This window comes from Oratosquilla oratoria, chromosome 1 (assembly GCF_046742065.1).
Source record: "Oratosquilla oratoria isolate Oo_2021 chromosome 1, ASM4674206v1, whole genome shotgun sequence".
Classification (NCBI taxonomy): domain Eukaryota; kingdom Metazoa; phylum Arthropoda; class Malacostraca; order Stomatopoda; family Squillidae; genus Oratosquilla; species Oratosquilla oratoria.
In genome coordinates, this window is record NC_134777.1 from 69,993,601 (window position 1) to 70,013,600 (window position 20,000).

Consider the following 20,000-nt stretch of genomic DNA (forward strand, 5'->3'; position numbering starts at 1 on the left):
GGGGCAAATTCCGACTGTCACCTCCAAGTGGTGCCCCCTGGGTAATGCAAACGGCAGCGGTGGACTGCAACAGGCCTAGCAAGCCGGCAGTTATCAAATAAATGCTCGCGAACCTCCTACGATGCCTCGGAACGGATGGAATCACACAATCACGACGACGACCTCGAACGTTAATGGATTGAGTACACGGAAAACACTACTAGTTGGAACAATAAATGCAGGTACATTGAATAACAAGACCGAAGAGATAATATTAATGATGAAAATGCGAAAAATAGACATACTTGGAGTGGCAGAGACAAGATTGAAAGGAGAAGGAGAAAGAATTATATATGACAATTATAAATTAATATACAAAGGAAGAGAGGATTCAAAATATGGCGTGGGAATTATTGTCAAACCAGAGCTAGCAAGTAGAGTAGAAGAAACTATAATTCAAGTCTATTCCCCTCAAACAGGCAAACCAGAAGTTGAAAAAGTAGAGTTCTATGATGATTTGCAGGCATTATTTGACAGAATGGGAAGAGCTAGTGTGTCTCTAATAATTGGAGATTTAAATGCACAAATTGGAAGAGAGAGAACAGGTTATGAAGGTATTATTGGTATATTTGGAGTGGGAAACAGAAATAGAGAGGGAACAGGTCTATTAGATTTTTGCCTCAGAAATGGGCTTGGAATCATGAACACATATTTTATGCACAAAGAGTCACACAAGTGGACATGGTATGCCTGGAACAGTCGGGAAGCAAAATATACAAACATGACTGAGATTGATTTTGTTCTTGCAAACGATAAAAGAAAGGTACTCGATGTGAAAAGCATTCCTTAAGAATCAGTGGATGCAGATCACAGACTAGTGGTTGCCAAAGTTAGATTTGAAACTCCAAGACTCCAAAGAACACCGAAGAAGAAGAGAATTAAGATAGAAAATCTAAAACTGGAAGAGAAAAGAAAAGATTACCAGAACAAAATCACTGAACGAATACAGACTAATCAAGAACTAACACTGGAAGGAAAATGGGACAACTTAAAAACACAAATACTGAAAACTGCTGAGGAGGTGCTGGGGGTTAGCTATATTGGGGGAAATAAAAAGAAGAAAACACCTGGTTGGACAGAAGAAGTGAAGAATGCAGTAAAGACAAAAATGAAGAAGTTCAGAACATGGATGAAGTTGAGAACCCCAGAATCAAGACTAGAATATGTTATGGCCAGAAACGAGGCTGAAGCAATCAAAATAAGAGCCAAATCTGAGTTTTGGGAGTCTTTTGGACAAAAATTGGAAAATGATTTTGAACAAGGAAAGAAACTGATATATAAGATAGCAAAAAACTATAGGAAAGGAAACAATGAGCAGAACAGTAGTATAAATAATAGCGACGGTGAACTGCTTTTAGATCCAAATGAAATCAGAGATCGCTGGACGAACTACTTTACCAAATTGTTGAATAAGGAAGTGATACCAAATGAAAATGGAAATGAGCTGAATTATATGAATGTGGAGGAGGAAGATGAATTTGAAGAAATTACGACAGAAGAAATAGTATATGCATTAAAGAAGATGAAAAATAACAAGTCTCCAGGATGTGATGAGTTAACAGTTGAACTGCTAAAGCAGGGAGGCCAGGAGATTAACATGTACCTGAAAAATATTTTTAATCATGCATGGAATGAAGGTGCTATACCAGAAGAATGGAATAATGCCCTTATCTGCCCAATATTCAAAAAAGGCAACAAACGTGAGTGTAGAAATTACAGAGGTATTTCTTTACTCACACATATAGGAAAAGTGTATGAAAGAGTCTTGGAGAGGAGGTTGAGACATCTGGTTGAAGATAGACTTAGTGAATGGCAATGTGGGTTCCGTCCGAACAGAGGAACAATAGATCTAATTTTTTGCATGAGAATGCTCCTGGAAAAATAATGGGAATGGAATCTAACGCAGAGGCTGGTATTCTTGGATCTGGAAAAGGCTTTTGACAGTGTGCCAAGAGAGAAAATGTGGAGAGTACTGTCGAAGTATGAAATACCAGGAAAACTACTAAGAGCAGTAAAAAGCATCTACAAGGATTGCAAAAGTGCAGTGATATGTGGAAAGGAAGAGTATAAGTGGTTTGGAATTGAAACTGGGGTCAGACAAGGAGTACTGTCTCCCTTACTTTTTGCACTATATATGGACTGTATATTGAAGAATGTAAACAGGGTTGAAGACAGAGTGGTCACACTGGTATATGCCGATGATGTGGCACTGGCAAGTCAAAATCTGGAAGAGCTACAAGAATCACTAAATAGATGGAATAATGCGTTGAATGAATATGGACTAAGACTGAATATTGAGAAATGTGAAGTCATGACCGTATCAAGAGAAGAGAGTGAGAGTGTGCTAAGAGTAGGAATGATGTACTGAGAGAGACTGAAGAGTTCAAATACTTAGGTGTAAATTTCAATGGTATGGAACTTATGGAACGTGAAATTAATAGTAGAATTGGAAAGATGAGCACACAAGTCAACCTACTGTACCCACTGCTCAAGGAAAGAACAATTCCTAGAAGAGAAAAAACACTTTTGTACACTACCATTTTACGACCAATACTGACGTACGGAGCCTAAACATGGAAACTAACAACAAAGACTGAGAGCAGAATAGGGGCAGCAGAAATGAGGGTTTTGAGGATTATATATGGCGTGACAAGAAGGGACAAAATTAGAAACGAAGTGATACGGGCAGAACTTGGAGTGGAATCCGTGCTGGAATTTGTACAGCGAGGCCAGCTCAGATGATATGGACATATGAGGCGCATGGATGAAAACAGATTGCCAAAACAACTGTATGAATGGCAACCAGAAGGACGAAGACCGGTGGGGAGGCCAAGAATGAGGTGGATCGAGAATGTGGATAAAGCTTTGCAGAGTAGAGGAACATCGATTGAAGAAGTCGAAGAGAGTGAAATTTATAACAACATACAGCAATGGAGAAGAATGGTGCATCGTAACTGACAGGTCTTGGACCTACCAGGAGGATGGTACGAAGAGGTACGGTACGAAATAAATAAATAAACAGTATTCAAACGTCTATACAAGTTTAATCATAGATTACATGAAGATACTCAAACGTCTATAAAAGTTTATTGTGACATGACATAAACGATTAAAAAAAATTATTGCCTTTATGATTAACCTAACGAGAAAGAGAGCGACGACTCGAAAGTCCGCTGCGCATTCCGCGCTTCCAACGGGTAACGTGTGACGTCATGTCGCGTTGCTTTCTGAGCTACTGACAGAGCCTTACGAAAATAAGTAGATAAATAAATAAATAAATAAATAAATAAGCAGATAAATTAATAAACAAATAAATAAATAAGCAAATAAATAAATTAATAAACAAATAAGTTTATAAAAAATAATTAAATGGGTAAATAAATATATTCTTGGTATTGTTCGTCACTCTCCTCCATAGGTTCCGTGAAGACAATTCAAACGTCTATTCAAGTTTATCCATAGGTTCCTTGACGATAATTCAAACGTCTATACATGCCTTTCCTGCACATGCGCAAGTACATTTTGGTTGGATTCATTTTATCACGGATATAACAAACTATATAGTTCGTCGAACTACAAAATTTAGTAGTTATTTTGATTTGAAATTACTGGTATTTCAACTAAAGCCCAAAACATGGAAGAAAGGGTGAGACAACAGAGAGAAGCAGCAAGAGAACGCCAGAGAAGAAGACGAGAAGGATTACGAGCACAAGAAAGACAAATAATACAAGACCGTAATAGAGAACGAATGCAAACATTGAGGAACAATATGAACAATCAAGAGAGAGAAAATCATCTTGAAAATTTGCGGAACAGAGATTTACAGAGAAGAAATTATATGAATGAAGAGGAAAGAAGGCAGTATCTTGAAAATATGAGGAACAGAATAAGACAACGAAGAAATAATGTAAATGAAGGTAGACATTTGAGGTATTATATTGGTCAAATGAACATAGTTTGCCACCATTGTCAGGCTTTAAGATTTTCAAGTGAAAATTTTCACGGGTTCTGCTAGTATATATATATATATATATATATATATATATATATATATATATATATATATATATATATATATATATATATAAAACACTTTATTTTTTCACTTTAATTCCATGTCATCACGATCGAGACTGGCAAGGAGCTCGACGGAGACATACGGAAACTGATACGTAGTGAAGCCAAGGACTCGAACCCAGCTCAGACGTAACAAGTGAACAGTGACTTAAACCACTGCGCTATCAAGAGAGATAGCGCAGTGGTTTAAGTCACTGTTCACTTGTTACTTCAGAGCTGGGTTCGAGTCCTTGGCTTCACTACGTATCAGTCTCCGTCGAGCTCCTTGTCAGTCTCGATCGTGATGACATGGAATTAAAGTGAAAAATTAATGTGGTTGAAAAAGATTAATATCTGTATACCATTCAGTGTATATATATGTATATATGTATATATATATATATATATATATATATATATATATATATATATATATGTATATATGTATATATATATATATATATATACACGTACACACGCACACACACACACACACAATATACATATATATATATACAATATATATATATATATATATATGTATGTATATATATATACACATATATGTGTGTGTGTGTGTGTGTGTGTGTGTGTGTGTGTGTGTGTGTGTGTGTGTGTGTGTGTGTGTGTGTTTTGTTATGTGAGTATAATCCTTTACTGTCTCCCTCAACTGTGAATAGTATAACCACAGCTCGGGGAGGAGGAGGAGGACAAGGAGGAGGACTAAGATAAGAAGGAAGATTACAATCGGGTGAGAGAGGAGGGAAGCGGAGGAGAAGCAAGAAAAAGAGGAAGTGGAGAAGGACGATGGGGAAGAGGAGAAGGAGGACAAGGGGGAAAAGGAAGAAAAGGAGGAGGAGGAGGAGGAGGAGGAGGAGGAGGAGGAGGAGGGAGCAGATGGGGTGAATGGGTAAGGTATTTGACCTAATTAATTTCCTTTCGCAAGTTGGGTCACTCCAAAGCATCTCATCGATAACGTCATCACTTGAATAAGGTCACGAATGCAGGCAGGAGTTTCCCGCAGCTGAATAAAATCGCCTGGCGACCTCAACCAAGGTCAGCATGTTAATGTTAACCCGGTTCATTATTTTGCTAAATCCCATTAACCTTTATCAAACCTTGTTTTGACTCCCGTCCGAGTCTCTATACATGGAACGAGTTCTGACAGCGTCCATATACTTTGTTCATGCTTCAACCTGCTCGAGACAGAGGGTAGGGAGGGACAGCGGAGGGAACAAGAAAGGAAGAGAGGGAGAGGGAGCAAGTTGGGGTAGAGAAGGAGGGAGAGAGAGAAAGAGAGAAGAAAGAGAGAAGGAGAGGAAGGAGGAGGAGAGGGAGAGGAAAAGAAAAGAAGAAGGAGGGGAGAAGAAAAGAAGGGGATGAGAGGGAAAGGAGCGGGAGAGGAGAGAGAAAGATGGAGGGGGAGGAAGGGGAAGAGAGAAAGGGAGAGGAGAGGAGAGGAGAGGAGAAGAGAGGAGAGGGAGAGGTGAAGGAGAAGAGTGAAGAAAGGGAGAAGGAGAAGGAAATGAGAAGATGGAGAAAAGGGGAAGAGGAGAGGAGAGGGAGATGGAGAAGAGGGGAAGGGGGAGAAGAGAGGGAGAGAGAAAAAGGGGAGGTGAAGGGAGAATGGGAGGGTGAGAGGGTGAGAGTCACGCCGTATCACCCTCACCCTCTCTCCACTAATTCCCCTCGGATCCCCCATCACCCTCCCTCCTTCTCTCCCACTCCCTCTTCCAATATCCTCATTCCTTCTGCGAGCGGTTCCTTTATCCCCTCCTCTTCTTCAGGCCTTTCTTCTTCTCCTCCTCCTCTTCTTCAGGCCTTTCTTCTTCTCCTCCTCCCTCTCCTCCTCCTCTTCTTCAGGCCTTTCTTCTTCTCCTCCCTCTCCTCCTCCTCCTCTTCTTCAGGCTTTTCTTCTTATCCTCCCCCTCCTCCTCCTTTTTTCAGGCCTTTCTTCTCCTCTTCTTCCTTCTCCTCTTCTTCAGGCTATTCTTCGCCCCCCTCCTTATCCTCCTTTTCTTCATTCCTTTCTTCTTCTTTTCTTCATTCATTTCTTCTCTTCTTCCTCCCTTTCTTCCCTTCTTCTTTTACTTTCCTTTCTTTTCCTTCTTTTTCTTCTCTTTTCTTTCGTCTCCTTTTTTTCTCATTTATTTTCTCCTCTTCCTATTCCTACTTTTTTCCCATCTCCATCATTTATTGACCTCCTTTTGATTTTTTTTCCTGTTTCTTACTTTTCACTTCCTCCTCCTCCTCCTCCTCCTCCCCCCCCCCTACTTCGGTACGTACATTCATTTTCTTTCTCCTCTTTGCCCTCCTTCTTCATCCTATCCACCTCCCTTCTTCAACTCTCTATTTATTTTCTATATCTTTATTATCCCTTGTTTCCTCTCTTTTCTTCTTTCCCTTTGCTTTTCCCCTCGTCCCCCTTTTCCTCCTACTCCAACTTCCTCCTCCTCCTCCTCTTTCCTTCTCCCCTTCCACTCCTCCAAAGACATTTCCTTGATAAACAACTTGTTATAACCTGCCGCCAGACGATTGTATTCAGCTTCTCAGAAGGCTTTCAATGGTCTTCTGTATTAAAGTGTGTCCTCTCGACCAACCTTTCAAAATTATTCTTATCAAAAAAATTCCAACGCCACATTATTCTATTCAGCTGTCGAGGATTCCTTTGGACTCAATCACCAATCAATTCGTCCCTCGCAATTTCCATCAACGTCCATCTCCATTCCCCCAACTCCATCTCCTCCTCTCACCGTCTCCCCTCCCTTCCTATTCCCCAATTTCTGTTGAAATATATTTACTCTTCCACCTCCTCCTCCTATTTCCTGTTTCTTCCTATTTCTTCTACTCCCCCCACTCCCTCATTCTTCCCCTTCCCCCCCATATCCCCATTTTCCCGTGCATACTCTCCCCTTGTCATTTCCTTCTCCCCCCTCCCCTCTGCTCTCCTTCCTCCCCCATTTTCCCTCTCCCTGCCACCTCACCTCATCTTCAAGCTGACCACTTCTTTCCCCCAATAGGCATCGTTCCAACCTTCCTTTTCGTTCCTCCTCTCCGCATCCTCCTGCCACTTTCCTCCTCCGCCTCTCTTCTCTCTTCTTTAGCCTTCCTAGCTCATCTCCTCTCTTCCTTTATCTCATCCTTACCTACCTCCTCCTCCTCCTCCTTTTCTTCCTCCTCTTTAGTCTTCCTACTTCCATCTCCTCTCTTCCTTTATCTCATCCTTACCTACCTCCTCCTCTTCCTTCTCTTTAGTCTTCCACTGGCCCTCCTACTCTGCTTCCAACCTTCACCTCCTCTCTTCCTTTCTCCTATCGTTACCTACCTCCTCCTCCTACTCATCCATACATTTCACTTCCTACCTTCATTCACTTTTCCATCGCCTTTTCCCTCCTCGTGTTTCTAAACAACTCCCACCTCTTCCTCCACCTCTACTTCTTCCGTCCGCTTTCATCCCCTCATCTACTCCCTCCCTTTCCACTTCCTCCTCTTCCTCTTCTTCAACCTCATCTTCCTCCTCCTCTACTTCTTCTTCCTCCCTTTCCATCCCATCATCTTTCCCATTCCGTACCACTTCCTCCCTCCTCCTCCTCCCTTTCCATCCCCTCATCTTCCCCATTCCGTTCCACTTCCTCCCTCCTCCTCCTCCTTCCCTCCACCCTCTTCCTTCCTCACCGCCCACCTTAACTCCAACTTGGCGAAAGACCCGAACCGGAACGTCTGTTCGAGGAAGAGTCCAGAACAGTGAGGAGCCCTCCTTTCCCTCCCTCCCTCCCTCCTTCCCTCTGGAAAATAACCGTTCACTGAGCACTTCATTTCCCCCCTCTCCTCTATCCTCCCTTTCCCTCCCTTATCTACTCCCAAATCCTCCACAACTCCCCCTTACTCCCTCTCACTCCCTTACCTATCAACTATCCTCCTGAATACTGACAACCGGCGACTACTCACATTCTGATAACAGAAACAGTCCCACACTAGTACATAGAAAAATAAGCCAATGTTCCTTCCCTGGGGAGAAACTATGGGAGGGCCCAGGGACCGTTGCCAGCTGCAGTGGGGCTGCGGGCCTCCAATCAGTGAAACTCGATGCGACGCTTGTTATTAATCCCCTCCAATCTACTCCCTTCCCTCCCCTTCCTTCTTCCACACCATCCAACACCCTCCTCGCCCCCCTAAAAAAAAAAAAAAAAAAAAAAAAAAAAAAAAAAAAAAAAAAAAAAAAAAAAAAAAAAAAAAAAAAAAAAAAAAAAAAAAAAAAAAAAAAAAAACCACGTTAAAACCGTTATTGACCGTTAATAAACGTTAGCACCCCTCGGTCTTCCTGCGGAGGTGGAAACTTAACCTGCTGGAGCAAAGAGGGGAGGACGTCCTCTCTCCCCTGCTGCCAAGGTCACGTACAATACCCAGCAGGAGACGCCTAGCTGTGACCAAAACCACGACCATAGCCCCACGTACTAGGACAGCTCACAGCGACAGGACACCACCCTCAATGAGTTATTTCAGCAGAATACCCTTACGAGAGTGAAACTCTTTCCTTTTACTCGTGTCTAGTCCACGCTTCCTTTGCCTCACTGTATAGATCTCATGGCGAAGGCTGGGGTCTCGATCTATCATAATCCCGTTCAGGCAGAGGTCTGTATGTGGTGAGATCAAGAGAGAGACGTAGGGAGAGGGAGAGAGAGAGAGAGGTAGGGAGAGGGAGGGAGGTAGGGAGGGAGGGAGGGAGAGAGAGAGAGAGAAAGAGAGAGAGAGAAAGAGAGAGAAAGAAAGAGAGAGAAAGAAAGAGAGAGAGAGAGAGAGAGAGAGAGAAAGTTGTAAATTCTGTGTGTATGTGTGTGTCCCCTGATGAACCACACTCCCTTATTTAACATGATTTTCGATACAAATGTAAAGAAAACAAACACACGCAAGCGCGCACACACATTAAACAATGTTTGTTCTAATACCTCAATGGACGATGATGGGTATGATGGTGACAAAGATGATGGTGGTGGCAATGGTGCTGATAATAGTGGAGACAATACTGTTGCTGGAGCTGATGATGATGGTGACAATGGTTACAACGTTGATGATACTGATGATGATAATGATAATGATGATAATGATAATAATGATGACTATTGTGGTGACAATACTAATGACAGAGGTGGTGATGGGGATGGTGGTGAGGGAGAGGGCGGTGATAATGATGATAATGATAATGATGACCGCAGCGGGGGCAGAAAATAATGATGGCAAAGCCCCAATCACCTAAGTGACCTGCATGGGGAAAGGGGGAAGGGGCGGAACGTGGAAGGGGGAGAGGTTGAGAAGGGAAAAGGGTAGGGGGGAGGGGAGGAAGAGATGAAGAAGGGAAAAGGGGAAGGGAGGGGGAGGAAGGGAGGGGGAGGAAGGGAGGGGGAGGTGAAGTGGCTACTTAATCCCCGTGCCCCGCTTGACCTCTGACCCTGAACAAATGCCAATCATAATATTCTTATACAATTTTCAAAACAAAATGGAGGTCTGCGGCCATCTTTCCCTGGGAGAGGACATATGGTTGACTGTTTCTTTATCCTGGCAAACAATTCTATTCATCTTCTGGGTACCCTTTTGCTAGTGGAAAAGGGAAGGAGGAGAGGAGGAGAGGAAAGAAGTGATAGAGAAGAAGAGGGAAGGGAAGGGAAAAGAGGAGAGGGAAGGGAAGGGAAGAGGAAAGAATTGATAGGTAAGAAAGGAGAGGAAAGGGAGAGTAAAGGAAGGGAAGGGAAGGGAAGGAGAGGGGAGGGGAGAGGAAAGAAGTGGAAGGTAGGGAAGTAGAGGGAAGGGAAGGTAAAACAAGCATAAGGAAGAGTATGGAAAGAGGAGGGAAGGAAAGAAAAAGGGAAAGAGGGGAGGAGATAGAAGGGAAGAGGGAGGAAAGGAAGGGGAAGAAAAAGGGGAAGCAAATAAAGGGAAAGAGAAGTACGAAGAAATATTCTCGAATCTTTATTTACAATCCTCCAGTGTACATCCTTCCACTGACTCCATCCTCCCTTCCTCCATCATCAACTTCAATCCTCCTACGCACTCTTTCCCCTAAATAATATCATGATGTTATTGGGTCAACACTATTTTATATCCCAGCCCTCCTAGGTACCTCCCCCCCCCCACGTCTCCCTTAAATCCCAGCCCTCGTAGGCGTCATCTTTCCCCCCTAACACCGCCCATACTTTTATTATTATTATTATTATTATAATTATTATTATTATTATTATTATCATTATTATTATTATCATTATTAATAATAATAATAATTATTATTATCCGCTACTACTGTGCATCCCTTTCCTCTCCTCCACATCAATCATTTCTTCGCTATTTCATTTCCTGGCGTTTCTTTTCCTCCTCCACTGTTTTGCTTTCAATTCGTATTCTTCCATTCTGTTTCTGTCTCTCCTTCTTTCCTTTCTTCTTCTTGTGCCATCTCTCATTCTATTTTGTGTTTAGCTTTTCTACTTTGCCTCTTCATTCTTTTACCACCATCCCCTCCTCCTCCTCTTCCTCCGCCTCATCATCCTCTTCTTCTTCTTCTTCTGCATCTTATCCCATTGGTCAACAAATCATACCATGGCCAACATCTCTCCTCATTAATCTTCCTCCTCCCCCTTCCTTCTTCCACCTCCTACTTCTCCCTTTCCTCTTCCTCCTCCTCCTCCTCCTCCCTTCCTTCTTCCACCTCTTCCTTCTCCCTTCCCTCTATCTCTTCCTTTCCTTCATTATTCCCTCTTTCTCTCCCCTCTTCCTCTTCCTTCTTTCCTTTCTCCAATACCTACTTCCTAATTTTCCTTCTCTTCTTCCTCTTCTTCTTCCTTTTCATCCTCCTCTCTCCATACCTCTCATTCGTTTTCCCCCATCTCCTCCTGTAGATCCTTTTACACACACGCACGCACACACACACGTACACACGCACATACACACAAACACACACACAATTAAGAGCCACTTGACCCTTTCTACATCATGAAACCATCCAACCTAAGATTTCTATTAAAAATAAATAAATAAATAAAAAATAAATAAAATTAAATTTAAAAAAATCAGTAAATTCTTATCCATAATTTACATTTCCTTTTTTTTAATTTCATAATTTGATTTTGTTTCTCCCGCCACATCAATACTGAAGAAAATATTTTTTATTGATTAATTATCCAATGAATTTTCAGTAAAACAGTTTTCGTGTCCTGGGTCGTCAGTTCAGTGTCTTCATCGACCCATCCAATGAATTAAATCACCTGACGACAACTGAGGCAATGGTAAAAATACCACTCGGCAGGAAAGGTATTACCATTGTGTTTCTGATGCCTAGATTAAGGATTAATCCGTGTTTTTTTCATGATAAAAAGTAACTTAACATCAAATTGAAAAACAACGAAGAGGAAATATTCATTAGCTTAGCCTCCATATACCTACTCGGCCTTTGTTTCTTTTTCTTCCTTCACTTCCTCCTCCTCCTCCTCCCTCTCTTCCTCCACCACCTTCCTCTCCCTCTCCTCCTCCTCCTCCTCTTTCACCACTTTCTCGTCCCTCTCCTCCTCTTCCTTCACCACCTTCTCCTCCTCATCATTCACCACCTTTTCCTCTTCCATCATCTTCTCCCTCTCCCTCTCCTCCTCCTCCTAACCCTTCACCACATTCTTCTCCTCCTCATTCACCCCTTTTTCCTCCCTCTCCTCCTCCCCTTTCACCAAATTCTCCTCCCTCTCCTCCTCCTCCACCTCCTCCTTCATCATCTTCTCCTCCCTCTTTTCCTCCCTCTCCTCTTCTTTTTTTTATTTTTGCTTCCTTCCCCACCTCCTCTTTCTCTTTCCTTGTCTGCTCCTCTCTTCATATTTAGGCCTCCTCCTCATCTACCTGACCGTCGTCCTCCTCCTCCCCCTCCTCCTCCACTTTTTCCTCCTTCTTTTACTTCCTTTTCTTTTTTCTCTCACCTTCTCTATTCCCTTCTCTTTCCATCTATCCTTCTACACTTTCATTCCGTTTTTTTACAAGCACAGGATCCTTCATGTCTTTCCTCTTTCCCTTGTCCTATCTACAACACAATTATAATTCTCCTTTCTTCCTCCTCCTGAGGTAATTAGACAATAATCGAGATCATTCTAACCTTCCTTGATCCCAAGATCATTTCTCAATATATAAAAAGATAAATAAACAAATGAAATATGTCAGCGGGCCCCAAATCTAAAACAGCAGTTATGGCGCTGGAGCCGTGGTCGATTTTCCCTCAGCGCCGTCGGGCGAAATGACCTTGACGACCTTCCGCACAGGAGAGGCCGCCATAGTTGGCTTATTCTAGACGTTTCGCGAGGAGGAGGAGGAGGAGGAGGAGGAGGAGGAGGAGGAGGAGGAGGAGGAGGAGGAGGAGGAGGAGGAGGAGGAGGAGGGGGAGGAGGAGTGGATGGGCATGGGAAGAAAGAAGGAGAGGAAGGAGATAGGGAGGCGAGGGACAGATATAATGGGGAAAGGAAAAGGAGAAGGAGAAAGAAGGAGAGGGAGGGAAGGAAGGAGTAAAGGAGGAAGAGAGAATAAGAGAGCACCGAAGAACAATCATATCAGGAAGGAGAAAGAAGAGGAGGAAAAAATGAAGAGGAGAAGAAGAAAAAGAAGAAGAGAAAGAAGAGGGGAAAGAAAAGTAGGAAGGGGGGGAAACCAAAGAGAATGCCCCCTCCCCCATCATCATCAACATCCTCTTCCTCTTCCTTCTCCCAGTACTCCACCCCCATCTCCCAACTCCGCAGGTTCCATAATCCCCTTCACACTTCACCTAACAGATACCTTCATCTACTCAACGTCTATCTACCCCTCCCGAATCTCTATTCCCTCGATCTTCTCCCCCCGCCTTACCTCACCTCATGCCCCCCTCCCCCTCCACAGACAGATAGATCATTCATCTTCGGACACGGCGACGGTGGCGCCAAAGCCATACAGGTTCTGGCGCCAAAAGCCAGCAGTGAACAGTGCCACTGGAGAGGCACTGTACTCTGAACAAGTGCCGCCAGTGAAGGCCACTGCTGCCAGTACTCTGACACGACGATTTGATTCACCTAAAGGCGCTATCGCACGGGGCTATTTTTCCCCCAACTAATCGGCGGTACCGCTCACTTCCAGCACCTTTTCAGCCGTAAAATCACGATGGCAAACTTTTTGGTTTTCTCAACAAAAATACATAGAATGTCATTTGATATGCTGGAGGAAAATTAATTACCTCCAGCATATCACATTCCCTCCCAAAGGCTGCAGGTTGCAAATCTAGCCCAGTGTGACAACGCCTTAAAGGAGACCCACTCCACTGTAAAAGAAAATGGAGGCAAAAAAAGTGAAGAAGACATGAATGAGTCGGATATGGAGGGAACGGTATGGAGGGCATACAAACACTTGTGGAGTGGGAGGAGATTACAATGTATCATATAAACGAATGACATAATATGGAGGTAATACAACATCAAAGAAAATGGAGTAATGGAGTGACGCGTGGACGACAGACTAGAGGAGAATGCGGAAGAAGACTAGGAGCGAAGAAGAGGTGGAGTATGGAGGTAATGGAGTATGGAGGGACATGGAGTATGGAAGGCATGAATCAGAATTGTGGAGTGTTTTAGGGAGTGGGTTAAGTACACTCTCGTGCACACAAACACACACACACTAAAGGTTATTCCCTCTTATTAGAGGGTAGCTAAATCCAAGCACACTTCATACAGATAAAAAAAAAAGGTCAGAGATCCACTGACCCCATCGAGGTCACAACGAGGTCACGTACAGTGTCAACAAAAAGTTTGGAAGCAAATCTATTTGGAATAGTTATGAAGACAATGGTCTACCAGACCTATCGGCCTAATGAAACCTAACTGACACTCGTCACAAACGTGTTACGATTAAATTGCGAACCTCAGGGGAGGGAAGGGGTCGCCCCCCCACCCCGGTTTGGACGGAGATCAAGCGACCGAGACCTGTGCTATGAATTAAATCGTCTGGCGACATATATATAGTGGTCCACAGTAATAACTAGGTTGATGACGAGGATGCGTTGGGATGGAGGGAGTGGAAGAGGAGTGGAAGGAGAGTGGGAGGAGAGCGGAAAGTGAGTGGGAGAGGAGAAAAAAATGTAAAATTACTGAAGAAAATGAAAAAAAAACAATTACATAGACAAATATACAAATATATAAATAAATAAACATAATAAAGACATGTTCATAAACAAAGTCAAAGATTGTTTTCTTTCAAAATAACCACAGATACAAATTAGGAAAAATGAACGATTGAATGAATCAGTTAATTAGTGACAGAGCCAAAAGGATGCGGCCACAAATGGCTTAGCAATTAAATCTAAAGCAATTCCACAGGTAACAACGCCCTTGGGTGTGTGGTGGGGGAGGTGTTAGCACTGTAACAGCAAGCCCTAATCACCACACATCAATCACCAGTCAGCACTAACTGGATTGGGCGGTGTCTCGTTGGGCCAAAATGGTGTGAAAACTGATTAGTAATGATGAGGATGGAGGGAATGAGCGAGTGTGGAGGGTGGAGAGGGAGTGTGGAAGGCAGAGAGGGAGAGTTTGAATGAGGAAGTATGGGGGGAGAGAGTGAGAGTATGGAGGTGTGAAAAGGAGTAATGAAGTAAGAGAGGGAGTGTACACAAATAAATAAACACAAATAAATACATAAACAAGCATAAATACATATAAACATAAAATTCAAACATAACAAAATACAAAAAAAAAAAAAAAAACACCAAGACATACACATAAGTTAATAAAAATACTAACATAAATAACAAAATAATTAAATAAATATACGAGCATATAAACCCAAACAAAAAATCCATGGTAACAGAGACCAATTAAACAAATCATGTGCATGGGAGCCCGTGGGATTGTCATGCGCCATGCACTGTGTCATGCAGACGGATTCACAAAGTGTGTCGTGTCGATTCCAGATGTTAAAGGTGACCTGACACGTAAATGTGTCCCCAAGCGCCATGCTGCACCTTACGCTGCAATGACACTCGTTATGTTGCACATTACCATACAATGCTGCACGTTATGCTGCAATGGTGACCCATATGCAGTTGCATGTCATGCTGCACAAGTCACGTTATGTTGTAATGGTGAATTACATGCTGCAATGAAGAATGAAGAAGCCCACGATCTCATGGACAAAGAAGCCCTGCAGGACACAGACAACAGGGTCCTCCTGAATGCAACGCTCGCTGCAGAAGGAAAGAGGTCCATCACCGCCTCTCGAGGAGTGTCGGCATTCGCGAGGACACGTGTGAGCGCCTCTCACGTTATCTGGACGAGGAAGAACTGCCTGAGGAGGGAGGAGCTGCCTGAGGAAGGAGGAGCTGCCCGAAAAAGGTGCCAACGAAGTTTTTGGTTACCGGTTCCCAAATGTGCATAAAAATAAATTTACGCCCGCCTGAATAAATGATAAAAAGTAACTTACAAAGTTATACGAGAGAGAGAAAGACAGAGAACACCCCCTTTGAAACCGGCAACGATCCTGACAATTACCGTTATGACCACATACCAAACGATTCCATTCGACTTAGGGTCTTCTTTCAAACAGTCTCGCTTATTCCTCACAGGGTTGATATAAATATTGTCAGCAACAACAACAACAACAACAACAATAATATATATATATATATATATATATATATATATATATATATATATATATATATATATATATATATACACGTATGTTGATAAAATTAACATAATGTGAACAGCGCAGAGAAAAACTCGCCTTATCACTTGAATCGATAAAATCGATACATTGTGACCAAATCGAGGGCTTGCGGTGGGGAGGGGGGAGAGGGGAAGGGGGGAGAGGGGAAGGGGGGATCTGCTACCTTCCCCCAATTCCCCTAACCCTCCCCCCTCCCCCGATGGAGAGGGTGAGACACGAACATTCCTGTATGTGAACCCCCCCCCACTCCTAACACGAAGAATAAAGATTTTAGATAAAACAAGCCCACCGGCTGCGCCGGCCCGGCTATGCCGGGGGCCTTGGCCTGCGGCGCTGCGCGCCCTGGGCTACGCCCCTTTTTTGGAAAATAAAATATCAAAATCATATTGCTTTTTATTTCTTGTCAACATCTAGCTGTTCTCGCAAGTCATCTATATAGGCGATTTGTGCTGGTGTTAAATTTCCGTTCAAAATACCCTTTTTATATTTTTTAATTATTTTTTTCCTTTAAGTAATAACTTTTTTTTACTTGCTTTTCTTGTTTCAAAACTTTGCGAATTGTTAAATCTTTTGCATTGGCCTCTCTCCGTTCCTTTCTAGCCTCCTTCTTCTTCATTCGTTCTTCTTCCTCTTCGTGTTCTTCTTCTTCGAGTTCTTCTTCTTCTTCTTCTTCTTCTTCTTCTTCTTTGAGTTCTTCTTCTTCTTCAAGTTCTTCTTCTTCGAGTTCTTCTTCTTCTTCGAGTTCTTCTTCAAGTTCTTCTTCTTCTTCGAGTTCTTCTTCGAGTTGTTGTTCTTCTTCGAATTCTTCTTCGAGTTCTTCTTTGAGAACTTCTTCTTCGAGTCCTTCGAGTTGTTGTTGTTGTTGTTGTTCTTCTTCTTCTTCTTCTTCTTCTTCGAGTTCTTCTTCTTCTTCTTCTTCTTCTTCTTCTTCTTCTTCTTCGAGTTCTTCTTCTTCTTCTTCTTCTTCTTCTTCTTCTTCGAGTTCTTCTTCTTCGAGTTCTTCTTCGAGTTCTTCGAGTTCTTCTTCGAGTTCTTCGAGTTCTTCTTCGAGTTCTTCGAGTTCTTCTTCGAGTTCTTCGAGTTCTTCTTCTTCTTCGAGTTCTTCTTCTTCGAGTTCTTCTTCTTCGAGTTCTTCTTCTTCGAGTTCTTCTTCTTCGAGTTCTTCTTCTTCTTCGAGTTCTTCTTCTTCGAGTTCTTCTTCAAGTTCTTCGAGTTCTTCTCTTTCGAGTTCTTCGAGTTCTTCTTTTTCGAGTTCTTCGAGTTCTTCTTTTTCGAGTTCTTCGAGTTCTTCTTTTTCGAGTTCTTCGAGTTCTTCGAGTTTTTCGAGTTCTTCTTCGAGTTCTTCGAGTTCTACTTCTTCTTCTTCTTTGAGTTCTTCGAATTCTTCTTCTTCCTCTTCTTCTAGTTCTTCTTCTTCGAGTTCTTCTTTTTCTTCTTCTTCTTCTTTGAGTTCTTCTTCTTCGAGTTCTTCTTCTTCTTCTTCTTCTTCTTCGAGTTCTTCTTCTTCTTCTTCTTCGAGTTCTTCTTCTTCTTCGAGTTCTTCTTCTTCGAGTTCTTCTTCTTCTTCTTCTTCTTCTTCTTCTTCTTCTTCTTCTTCTTCTTCGAGTTCTTCTTCGAGTTCTTCGAGTTCTTCTTCGAGTTCTTCGAGTTCTTCTTCGAGTTCTTCGAGTTCTTCTTCGAGTTCTCCTTCTTCTTCGAGTTCTTCTTCTTCGAGTTCTTCTTCGAGTTCTTCTCTTTCGAGTTCTTCGAGTTCTTCTTTTTCGAGTTCTTCGAGTTCTTCTTTTTCGAGTTCTTCGAGTTCTTCTTTTTCGAGTTCTTCGAGTTCTTCTTCTTCGAGTTTTTCGATTTCTTCTTCGAGTTCTACTTCTTCTTCTTCGAGTTCTTCGAGTTCTTCTTCCTCTTCTTCGAGTTCTTCTTCTTCGAGTTCTTCTTCTTCTTCTTCTTCTTCTTCTTCTTCGAGTTCTTCCTCTTCTTCTTCTTCGATTTCTTCGAGTTCTTCTTCTTCACCGTAGTTGGCGGTGTTACCGATTTACCACCAAACGCGAAGGGTCAGTTTATTTTTTACTTATATAGATGCTTTAACTTTTAAGCAAAATCCCTTTGGGAGTGGCGAACTTTTATGTAATTATTCTGTTCGACGTCAAGGAGATTACATCTCTATACCCAATATACGTAGAGTGAGACATTTTCCCAAGTTCGACAACCCTGTGTTCCCCCTCCCTGATAACAGATGGCGCGAAATCACTGAAGTAGGACCATCTGAGAAATGTACCTGGAAAGGTCAAGTTTTATACTGAAACAAAGGAGAAAATATTCATCATCATCATTATTACTATTATTATTATTATTATTATTATTATTATTACTATTATTATTATTATTATTACTATTATTATTAGTATCATTATTATCATTACTATTATTATTATCATTATTATTAATAATATTATAACTATTACGATATCATTATTATTATTATTATTATTATTATTATTATTATTATTATTATTATTATTATTATTATTATTATTATCATTATTATTATTACCCACATAAAACGGACTTTTTTCTCCCTTGCCAATCACCCTCATAAATGAGAAAAACCCTTTTGGTATGTATGTATGTATGTTTGTATGTATGTATGTATGCATGCATGTATACATATACTAATAAAAACAAAGAGATATAAAAAATACACTGATATTCAGCAGGGTTCTGTTTGCATATAAAATAGTTAACCTTGAAGGGGAAGGGGAGGGTGCGGGTCTAAGTGCACATGTACAATCACAACATCAAATCCACGACAAATTCTGTATTTCTGAATCTGACTTGTAGGAGAGAGAGAAAGAGAGAAAGAGAGAGAGAGACGGAGAGAGAGAGACGGAGAGAGAGAGAGAGAGAGAGAGAGAGAGAGAGAGAGAGAGAGAGAGAGAGAGAGAGAGAGAGAGAGAGAGGAAGAGGAAGAGAGAGAGAGAGACGAAGAGAACGTGGGAGAAAGTGGGAGAAAGAGAGAGAAAGGAGAGAGAGAGAGAGAGAGAAAGGAGAGAGAGAGAGAGAGAGAGAGAGAGAGAGAGAGAGAGAGAGAGAGAGAGAGAGAGAGAGAGAGAGAGAGAGAGAGAGAGAGAGAGAGAGAGAGAGAGAGAGAGAGAGAGAGAGAAAGAGAGAGAGAGAGAGAGAGAGAGAGAGAGAGAGAGAGAGAGAAAGAGAGACAGACAGAGAGAGAGAGGAAGAGAGAGAGACAGAGATAGAGAATGTTTATCAAATCTATACGGTAGGCATTCAAGATATCAAACATAGAATCTAATCTATTCAACAAAGCATTGGACATTATGGTCAACAACAGCAGCTTTTCATACGCGTTGACAGATACACATTCTCACTTAATTATGACCATGTAGGTCTAATAATTTTATTCTAGCTAACGTCAGGTGATTCTATTCTATTCTATTCTACCATCCACTTTTAAAATGTTGAAGATATTTCACACAAAACTACAAAACAAATTAATAAATGTATGAATAATAAAATAATCTACAGCCATGAACAAATTATTTGACCGATGCTACAGTTCTCACAATGTCATTATGATTGTTTTTTTGGTCGAGTACGTGAGATATTTTTCTATGTAGTATTTACCTTACAGTAGAGTAATTTTCTTGATAAGATAAGAATAAGTGTCAGAGAAAGAATTTGGATTTTGTATTATGAAAAACTTTGGTCTGTCAAAGCTTTTGTTTATGTCTGTACACAAATTACACCACACAAACAGCCTCAAACCTCAGTATACAGATGTTGCCAGACAGTTTTATTCAGTTCAGAGGCTCTCGTAGAAATAGTGGACTAATGCACACGCGTCACACAAACACACAATATATATATATATATATATATATATATATATATATATATATATATATATATATATATATATATATATATATATATATATATATATATCAGCTGCCACAGCGATGAGTCACTCTCAAACAAACGAACAAACAAAAAGGCAAACGACGACTCCCCGGCAGAAGCTTAGCAAACATACACACACGCGCGCATACACGTACGTACACACACGCACATACAATTTTAAAGGGGATCTCTCCTACTACCCACGATCAGTTGTTCCTTCAACATCTATCGTTCTTCATAATATATATATATATATACATATATATACATATATACCATATATATAC